Here is a 10219-nt window from a genome sequence, read left to right as displayed (position 1 = left end):
TGGACCAGTCAACATGGACAGGGGCGATACCTTTCCCTCACTGCCCATTGGGTTAATGTAGTTGAGCCGGGTACAGACCGTGCGAGTGGCGCAGGACGTGTCCTGCCCACTCCAAGGATTGCAGGAATCCATTCTGTACGCATTGACTCCTCCTCTTACACCAGTTCCTCAGAATCATCGCTGCAGGAGCCGTCACAGTCCACCTCCACATGGACCCGTGATGAACGTGTACCTGTTACGACCGACATGAGCACAGCCGTGGCCAAACGTCAACAGGCCGTCTTGAAATTAATTTTTTTGGGGAATCGTAGCCACACAGCGCAGGAGCTCTGGAATGCCATCAAGCAGGAGAGCGATGTGTGGTTTGAGCCAGCGAATCTCCAGCCAGGCATGGTAGTGTGTGATAATGGCCGAAATCTGGTGGCAGCCCTGGGCCTCGGCAACCTCACTCACATCCCATGTCTGGCACATGTGCTCAATTTGGTCGTGCAGAGTTTTTTGAGGGACTATCCGGATCTTGATGCACTGCTGCACAAGGTCCGCCTAGAGTGTGCTCACTTGCGGCGTTCCAGCACGGCAAAAGCGCGCATTGCGGCTCTGCAGCGCCGACACCGCCTGCCGGAACATCGCATCATATGTGACCTACCTACCAGGTGGAATTCCACGTTACATATGTTGGAGCGGTTGTGTGAGCAGCAGCAAGCTGTAATGGAGTACCAGCTGTATCAGGCGCAAAAAAGTCGCAGTCAGCGCCATACAGACTTCACAACCACAGAGTGGGCCACTATGAAGGATGTCTGCCAGGTTTTGCGTCCCTTTGATTATTCCACGCGGATGGCGAGTGCAGATGATGCACTAGTCAGCATGACTGTCCCCCTTATCTGCCTGCTTGAAAAATCACTGCAAGCGCTAAGGGATGATGTTGTGGAAGAGGTGGAGGATGAGGATTCACCACTTCCATCATCTTCTGGACAGTCAGCGCCACGTGGTTCCTCACAAACTCGTAGGCAGGGGACAGTTTGTGAGGAGGATGAGGAGGAGTCAATGGAGGAGGAAGACATCCGTCCAGAGGAGGGAGTTCCCGAATTGTCCAGTACTCAGTGTGTACAGCGAGGGTGGGGTAATGACGAGCGGGCAGAGATCACGCCTCCAGCTGGGGACAGCGTTTCTTGGGCAGTTGGCAGTCTGCAGCACATGGTGGATTACATGCTGCAGTGCCTGAGAAACGACCGCCGCATCGACCACATTCTCAACATGTCTGATTATTGGGTGTTCACCCTCCTCGATCCTCGCTACCGGGACAACGTAGAAAGCCTCATCACACCGTTGAACCGGGAGCGAAAAATGCGGGAGTACCAAGACACACTGGTCAGTTCCATCATCTTCTCCATTCCAACTGAGAGAAGTGCTGCTAGTGCATTCCAAAGCAGCTCAGTGCGTCCAGGCAGTGGTGGAGGCTCTGCACAAAGAGGGAGCAGAAGCAGTGCCTCTGCCCAAGGCAAGACCAGTATGGCCCAACTGTGGCACAGTTTTCTGTGCCCCCCACAAAAGTCTACACCATCACAGACGGCTCCAGTCAGCAGGAGGCAACGGTTCCGTCAGATGGTGACAGACTACATGTCTTGCCCTCTTGCTGTACTCCCAGACGGCTCTTCCCCTTTCAAGTTTTGGGTCTCAAAGCTGGATACATGGCCAGAGCTAAGCCAGTATGCATTGGAGGTGCTGTCTTGCCCTGCGGCCAGTGTATTATCGGAACGTGTCTTTAGTGCTGCAGGTGGTGTACTAACTGACCGTCGCATGCGACTATCCTCCGATAACGTTGACCGGCTTACTTTCCTGAAAATGAACAAGGCCTGGATCTCGCAGGAATTTGCCACTCCTCCTCCTGATTAAATAATTAGGTCACTGTATACGTTATCCAGGTCTCCTGTTGTGTTCATCTTTCTACCACCTGAACTTAAATTCCTGGGCTCCAACACCGCCAGTTGAGGCTCAGATGTGCCGTCTGCACAGTCAAAACATACGACCCAGTGTTATTGGGTTTCAGTAACGTCAGCTGATCCCCAGCTGTGTAGCCGGCAATGTGTCATGCGACCGCCACGCTGACACAACAACTGAAATGTAAGGGAATCTGTCCCCCCCCCCCCAAGGCGTTTGTTACTGAAAGAGCCACCTTGTGCAGCAGTAATGCTGCACAAGGAAAAAGGTAGCTATTTTGGTTTTGCTCCTTGCACACGCAAAACTTAACACTTATAAAATGTGTCCACTGATACCGTAAAACCGTCCCGGAGGTGGGACTTTCCTTCGTAATATGACGCAGCACAGCCGTCATTCCTACCCCCCCGGCGCCGCGCCCCGGCTCCTCAGCGTTGTTTGATTCCGTCCCGGAGCCTGCGCTGTTATGTTATCCCGTGGCCAGGCACACTTAGCGCTGCCCGTCTTCTGGCATCATTTGGTGTCAGGCTGGCTGCGCCTGTGCGGCCACGCTGGCCGAGAGCCCGCCTCGCAGTGTCTTCTGATTTAATCCCACTGGGGGCCTGGGATCTATGGACATGCGCAGTGCATATCTGAACCTCCACCTCTCACTCATCTCCCTATGGCTTCTTCAGACTGTTCGGTGTCAGCTGGTCCCTAATAGCATGCCACGGCCGTGACACCGCACAGTCTGAAAAAGAAGCCGTAGGGAGGGGAGTGAGAGGCGAGGATATGCACTGCGCATGGCCATGGATCCCAGGCCCCCAGTGGGATTACATCAGAAGACACTGCGAGGCGGGCTCTCGGCCAGCGCGGCCGCACAGGCGCAGCCAGCCTGACACCAAATGATGTCAGAAGATGGGCAGCGCTAAGTGTGCCTGGCCACGGGATAACATAACAGCGCAGGCTCCGGGACGGAATCAAACAACGCTGAGGAGCCGGGGCACGGCGGCGGGGGGGTAGTAATGATGGCTGTGCTGCGTCATATTACGAAGGAAAGTCCCACCTCCGGGACGGTTTCACGGCTTCAGGGGACACATTTTAAAAGTGTTTAGTTCTGTGTTTGCAAGGAGCATGATGAAAAGAGCCACCTTTTCCTTTTGCATCTTTTGTGCTGCACAAGCTGGCTCTTTCAGCTACAAACGCCTTGGGGGGGGGGTTAAAGGTTCCCTTTCGACTTTCTCAGGCTTCGGCCTACATTGTGTTCCTCTGCTTTTCCACCTGCCCCTGGGCTCCAACACCGCTAGTTGCCGTCCAGAAGTGCTGTACGCACAGTCAACAGTCGCTCCTCTGTTATTGGGGTTCAGTAACGTCAGCTGTTCCCCTGCTGTGTGTGTGGCAATCCCTCCTACCTCCTCCAACCTCCTCCTCCTCCACCTGTCCCTGGGCTCCAACACCGCCAGTTGCCGTCCAGAAGTGCTGTACGCACAGTCAACAGTCCCTCCTCTGTTATTGGGGTTCAGTAACGTCAGCTGTTCCCCTGCTGTGTGTGTGGCAATCCCTCCTACCTCCTCCAACCTCCTCCTCCTCCACCTGTCCCTGGGCTCCAACACCGCCAGTTGCCGTCCAGAAGTGCTGTACGCACAGTCAACAGTCCCTCCTCTGTTATTGGGGTTCAGTAACGTCAGCTGTTCCCCTGCTGTGTGTGTGGCAATCCCTCCTACCTCCTCCTACCTCCTCCAACCTCCTCCTCCTCCACCTGTCCCTGGGCTCCAACACCGCCAGTTGCCGTCCAGAAGTGCTGTACGCACAGTCAACAGTCCCTCCTCTGTTATTGGGGTTCAGTAACGTCAGCTGTTCCCCTGCTGTGTGTGTGGCAATCCCTCCTACCTCCTCCAACCTCCTCCTCCTCCACCTGTCCCTGGGCTCCAACACCGCCAGTTGCCGTCCAGAAGTGCTGTACGCACAGTCAACAGTCCCTCCTCTGTTATTGGGGTTCAGTAACGTCAGCTGTTCCCCTGCTGTGTGTGTGGCAATCCCTCCTACCTCCTCCTACCTCCTCCAACCTCCTCCTCCTCCACCTGTCCCTGGGCTCCAACACCGCCAGTTGCCGTCCAGAAGTGCTGTACGCACAGTCAACAGTCCCTCCTCTGTTATTGGGGTTCAGTAACGTCAGCTGTTCCCCTGCTGTGTGTGTGGCAATCCCTCCTACCTCCTCCAACCTCCTCCTCCTCCACCTGTCCCTGGGCTCCAACACCGCCAGTTGCCGTCCAGAAGTGCTGTACGCACAGTCAACAGTCCCTCCTCTGTTATTGGGGTTCAGTAACGTCAGCTGTTCCCCTGCTGTGTGTGTGGCAATCCCTCCTACCTCCTCCAACCTCCTCCTCCTCCACCTGTCCCTGGGCTCCAACACCGCCAGTTGCCGTCCAGAAGTGCTGTACGCACAGTCAACAGTCCCTCCTCTGTTATTGGGGTTCAGTAACGTCAGCTGTTCCCCTGCTGTGTGTGTGGCAATCTCTCCTACCTCCTCCAACCTCCTCCTCCTCCACCTGTCCCTGGGCTCCAACACCGCCAGTTGCCGTCCAGAAGTGCTGTACGCACAGTCAACAGTCCCTCCTCTGTTATTGGGGTTCAGTAACGTCAGCTGTTCCCCTGCTGTGTGTGTGGCAATCCCTCCTACCTCCTCCTACCTCCTCCAACCTCCTCCTCCTCCACCTGTCCCTGGGCTCCAACACCGCCAGTTGCCGTCCAGAAGTGCTGTACGCACAGTCAACAGTCCCTCCTCTGTTATTGGGGTTCAGTAACGTCAGCTGTTCCCCTGCTGTGTGTGTGGCAATCCCTCCTACCTCCTCCAACCTCCTCCTCCTCCACCTGTCCCTGGGCTCCAACACCGCCAGTTGCCGTCCAGAAGTGCTGTACGCACAGTCAACAGTCCCTCCTCTGTTATTGGGGTTCAGTAACGTCAGCTGTTCCCCTGCTGTGTGTGTGGCAATCCCTCCTACCTCCTCCTACCTCCTCCAACCTCCTCCTCCTCCACCTGTCCCTGGGCTCCAACACCGCCAGTTGCCGTCCAGAAGTGCTGTACGCACAGTCAACAGTGCCTCCTCTGTTATTGGGGTTCAGTAACGTCAGCTGTTCCCCTGCTGTGTGTGTGGCAATCCCTCCTACCTCCTCCAACCTCCTCCTCCTCCACCTGTCCCTGGGCTCCAACACCGCCAGTTGCCGTCCAGAAGTGCTGTACGCACAGTCAACAGTCCCTCCTCTGTTATTGGGGTTCAGTAACGTCAGCTGTTCCCCTGCTGTGTGTGTGGCAATCCCTCCTACCTCCTCCTACCTCCTCCAACCTCCTCCTCCTCCACCTGTCCCTGGGCTCCAACACCGCCAGTTGCCGTCCAGAAGTGCTGTACGCACAGTCAACAGTCCCTCCTCTGTTATTGGGGTTCAGTAACGTCAGCTGTTCCCCTGCTGTGTGTGTGGCAATCCCTCCTACCTCCTCCAACCTCCTCCTCCTCCACCTGTCCCTGGGCTCCAACACCGCCAGTTGCCGTCCAGAAGTGCTGTACGCACAGTCAACAGTCCCTCCTCTGTTATTGGGGTTCAGTAACGTCAGCTGTTCCCCTGCTGTGTGTGTGGCAATCCCTCCTACCTCCTCCAACCTCCTCCTCCTCCACCTGTCCCTGGGCTCCAACACCGCCAGTTGCCGTCCAGAAGTGCTGTACGCACAGTCAACAGTCCCTCCTCTGTTATTGGGGTTCAGTAACGTCAGCTGTTCCCCTGCTGTGTGTGTGGCAATCCCTCCTACCTCCTCCTACCTCCTCCAACCTCCTCCTCCTCCACCTGTCCCTGGGCTCCAACACCGCCAGTTGCCGTCCAGAAGTGCTGTACGCACAGTCAACAGTCCCTCCTCTGTTATTGGGGTTCAGTAACGTCAGCTGTTCCCCTGCTGTGTGTGTGGCAATCCCTCCTACCTCCTCCTACCTCCTCCAACCTCCTCCTCCTCCACCTGTCCCTGGGCTCCAACACCGCTAGTTGCCGTCCAGAAGTGCTGTACGCACAGAGCCAAACACCTCGCCAATGTGTTAGTGGGGTTCAGCACCGCCAGCTGTTCCCCTGCTGTGTATACGGCAACGTGTACTGCGACCGCCACGCAGACACAACAAGTTAAATGTAAGGGAACCTGACCCCCCCCCCCCCCCAGGCGTTTGTTACTGAAGGAGCCACCTTGTGCAGCAGTAATGATGCAAAGGGAAAAAGTGCCTCTTTTCGTGATGCTCCTTGCACATGCTGAACCAAACACTTATGAAATGTGTCCCCACACAGCGTTAAACCGTCCGGTAGGTGGAACTTTCCTTTGTCGTGTGACGCAGCACAGCCATCATTTTTACCCCCTTGGCGCCGTGCGCCCCCTCCTCAGCGTTGTTTGAATCTGTCCCGGAGCCTGCGCTGTTAGGTTAGCCCTTGGCCATGCACACATGTTGCGCTGCCCGTCTTCTGACCTCATTTGGTGTCAGGCTGGCTGCGCCTGTGCGGGTGCGCTGGCCGAGATCCCGCCTCGCAGTGTCGTCTAATGTAATCCCACCGCGGGCCTGTGATCCGTGCCCGTGCGCAGTGCATATCCTCTCCTCTCACTCCCCTCCCTACGGCTTCTTCAGACTGTGCGATGTCAGCTGGTCCCTAATAGCATGCCACGGCCGTGACACCGCACAGTCTGAAAAAGCCGTAGGGAGGGGAGTGAGAGGAGAGGATATGCACTGCGCACGGGCACGGATCACAGGCCCGCGGTGGGATTACATTAGACGACACTGCGAGGCGGGATCTCGGCCAGCGCACCCGCACAGGCGCAGCCAGCCTGACACCAAATGAGGTCAGAAGACGGGCAGCGCAACATGTGTGCATGGCCAAGGGCTAACCTAACAGCGCAGGCTCCGGGACAGATTTAAACAACGCTGAGGAGGCGGCGCACGGCGCCAAGGGGGTAAAAATGATGGCTGTGCTGCGTCACACGACAAAGGAAAGTTCCACCTACCGGACGGTTTAACGCTGTGAGGAGACACATTTCATAAATGTTAGGTTCCGCATGTACAAGGACCATAATTAAAAGAGCTAAGTTTACCTTTTCCAGCATTAGTGCTGTACACAATGGCTCTTTCAGCTACAAACGCCTGGGGGGGGGGGGTTAAAGGTTTCCTTTCAACTTGCTCGAGTGCAGGCTTCGGCCTACACTCTGCTCCCCCTGCTCCTCCTGCTGACCCTGGGCTCTAACACCGCCAGTTTTTGCCCAGATGTGCTAGCTGCACAGAGAAAAACACCAGCCAATGTGTCAGTGGGGTTCAGCACCGCCAGCTGTTCCCCTGCTGTGTAGCCGGCAACGTGTCCTGCGACCGCCACGCAGACACAAGAACTGAAATTGAAGGGAACCTGTCCCCCCTCCCCCAGGTGTTTCTATGTTTTACAGCTACCTTGAACAGCAGTAATGCTGCATGTGTTCAAGGTGGCTCAGAAACGTATTCTCCTCGCACATGTGGAACTGAAAACACGTCTGAAATGTGTCCTCTGTGTGACCATTTAACCGTCCCGGTGGTGTGACTTTCCTTTGTAATGACACGCTGCAACCCCCTTGGTAGCGCTGCCCGTCTTCTGGCATCATTGTTTGGCTGGCTGCGCCTCTGCGGCCGCCCTGACCCACACAACGCCCCTCGGTGTCTTATTTATTGGGACTGCGAGGGTGTGATTGATGGGCAGGATCAGTGCATCAGTTCGCCTGTCCCTCCTCTCCTTCCGCCTTCTTCGGACTGTGCGGCTTCATGGCCGTGGCATGCGATAAGGGATCAGATGACGCCGCACAGTCTGAAGCGGGTGTAAGGACCCGAGTGTGAGAGGCGAACATATGTGCTGCGCCAGGCCCTGAATCCCAGCCCCGCAGTGTTTTAACAATGTTAAGACACTGCGGGGCTGGGATTCAGGGGCATCGCGAACCGCACCGGCTGACATTACATGATGCCAGAAGATGGGCAGCGCTAACGGCGCTAGGCCAGGGGATAACACGACAGCGCAGACTCCTGTACAGCAAATAACAACGCTCGGGAGGCTGCACCCAGCACCAAGGTGGGATTCTTGACACCTGTGCTGCGTCTCATTACAAAGGGAACTCTCGCCTCCATTACACAGTTTGACTGTATAAAGGGCTAAATGTTATACGTGTTCCATTCAGCGTGTGCAAGGAGAAAAATTACAAGAGCAACCTTTGACTTGCGCAGCACTGCTGCTGCATAAGCTGTGGCTCTTCTACTTTGTAACCCCTGAGGGGGGGTTAAAGGTGACTTTTGAAATCGGTTCAATTAGGCTTCGGCCTACACTCTGCTCCACCTGCAGAGCCCGGGCTCCAACAACGCTAGTTGCTGTCCGGAAGTGCTGGCTGCACAGAGCCAAACACCTCGCCAATGTGTCAGTGGGGTCCAGCACCGCCAGCTGTTCCCCTGCTGTGTAGCCGGCAACGTGTCCTGCAAAAGCCACGCAGACACAACACACCCAAAGCTGCCGCCTGTGCAGGCTTCGGCCTACACTCCCCTCCCCCTGCTCCTCCTCCTCCTGCTCCTCCTCCTGCTGCTGTCCCTGGGCTCTAACACACCGCCAGTTGGGGCCCAGATGTGCTAGCTGCACAGAGAAAAACACCAGCCAATGTGTCAGTGGGGTCCAGCACCGCCAGCTGTTCCCCTGCTGTGCAGCCGGCAACGTGTCCTGCAAAAGCCACGCAGACACAAGAACTGAAATTGAAGGGAACCTGTCCCCCCTCCCCCAGGCGTTTTTACGTTATCCAGCCACCTTGTACAGCGGTAATGCTGCATGTGTGCAAGGTGGCTCAGAAACGTATTCTCCTCGCACATGTGGAACTGAAAACACGTCTGAAATGTGTCCTCTGTGTGACCATTTAACCGTCCCGGTGGTGTGACTTTCCTTTGTAATGACACGCTGCAACCCCCTTGGTAGCGCTGCCCGTCTTCTGGCATCATTGTTTGGCTGGCTGCGCCTCTGCGGCCGCCCTGACCCACACAACGCCCCTCGGTGTCTTATTTATTGGGACTGCGAGGGTGTGATTGATGGGCAGGATCAGTGCATCAGTTCGCCTGTCCCTCCTCTCCTTCCGCCTTCTTCGGACTGTGCGGCTTCATGGCCGTGGCATGCGATAAGGGATCAGATGACGCCGCACAGTCTGAAGCGGGTGTAAGGACCCGAGTGTGAGAGGCGAACATATGTGCTGCGCCAGGCCCTGAATCCCAGCCCCGCAGTGTTTTAACAATGTTAAGACACTGCGGGGCTGGGATTCAGGGGCATCGCGAACCGCACCGGCCGACATTACATGATGCCAGAAGATGGGCAGCGCTAACGGCGCTAGGCCAGGGGATAACACGACAGCGCAGACTCCTGTACAGCAAATAACAACGCTCGGGAGGCTGCACCCAGCACCAAGGTGGGATTCTTGACACCTGTGCTGCGTCTCATTACAAAGGGAACTCTCGCCTCCATTACACAGTTTGACTGTATAAAGGGCTAAATGTTATACGTGTTCCATTCAGCGTGTGCAAGGAGAAAAATTACAAGAGCAACCTTTGACTTGCGCAGCACTGCTGCTGCATAAGCTGTGGCTCTTCTACTTTGTAACCCCTGAGGGGGGGTTAAAGGTGACTTTTGAAATCGGTTCAATTAGGCTTCGGCCTACACTCTGCTCCACCTGCAGAGCCCGGGCTCCAACAACGCTAGTTGCTGTCCGGAAGTGCTGGCTGCACAGAGCCAAACACCTCGCCAATGTGTCAGTGGGGTCCAGCACCGCCAGCTGTTCCCCTGCTGTGTAGCCGGCAACGTGTCCTGCAAAAGCCACGCAGACACAACACACCCAAAGCTGCCGCCTGTGCAGGCTTCGGCCTACACTCCCCTCCCCCTGCTCCTCCTCCTCCTGCTCCTCCTCCTGCTGCTGTCCCTGGGCTCTAACACACCGCCAGTTGGGGCCCAGATGTGCTAGCTGCACAGAGAAAAACACCAGCCAATGTGTCAGTGGGGTTCAGCACCGCCAGCTGTTCCCCTGCTGTGTAGCCGGCAACGTGTCCTGCGACCGCCACGCAGACACAAGAACTGAAATTGAAGGGAACCTGTCCCCCCTCCCCCAGGTGTTTCTATGTTTTACAGCTACCTTGAACAGCAGTAATGCTGCATGTGTTCAAGGTGGCTCAGAAACTTATTCTCCTCGCACATGTGGAACTGAAAACACGTCTGAAATGTGTCCTCTGTGTGACCATTTAACCGTCCCGGT

This window comes from Ranitomeya variabilis, chromosome 5 (assembly GCF_051348905.1).
Source record: "Ranitomeya variabilis isolate aRanVar5 chromosome 5, aRanVar5.hap1, whole genome shotgun sequence".
NCBI lineage: Eukaryota > Metazoa > Chordata > Amphibia > Anura > Dendrobatidae > Ranitomeya > Ranitomeya variabilis.
This window is presented reverse-complemented; position numbering follows the sequence as displayed.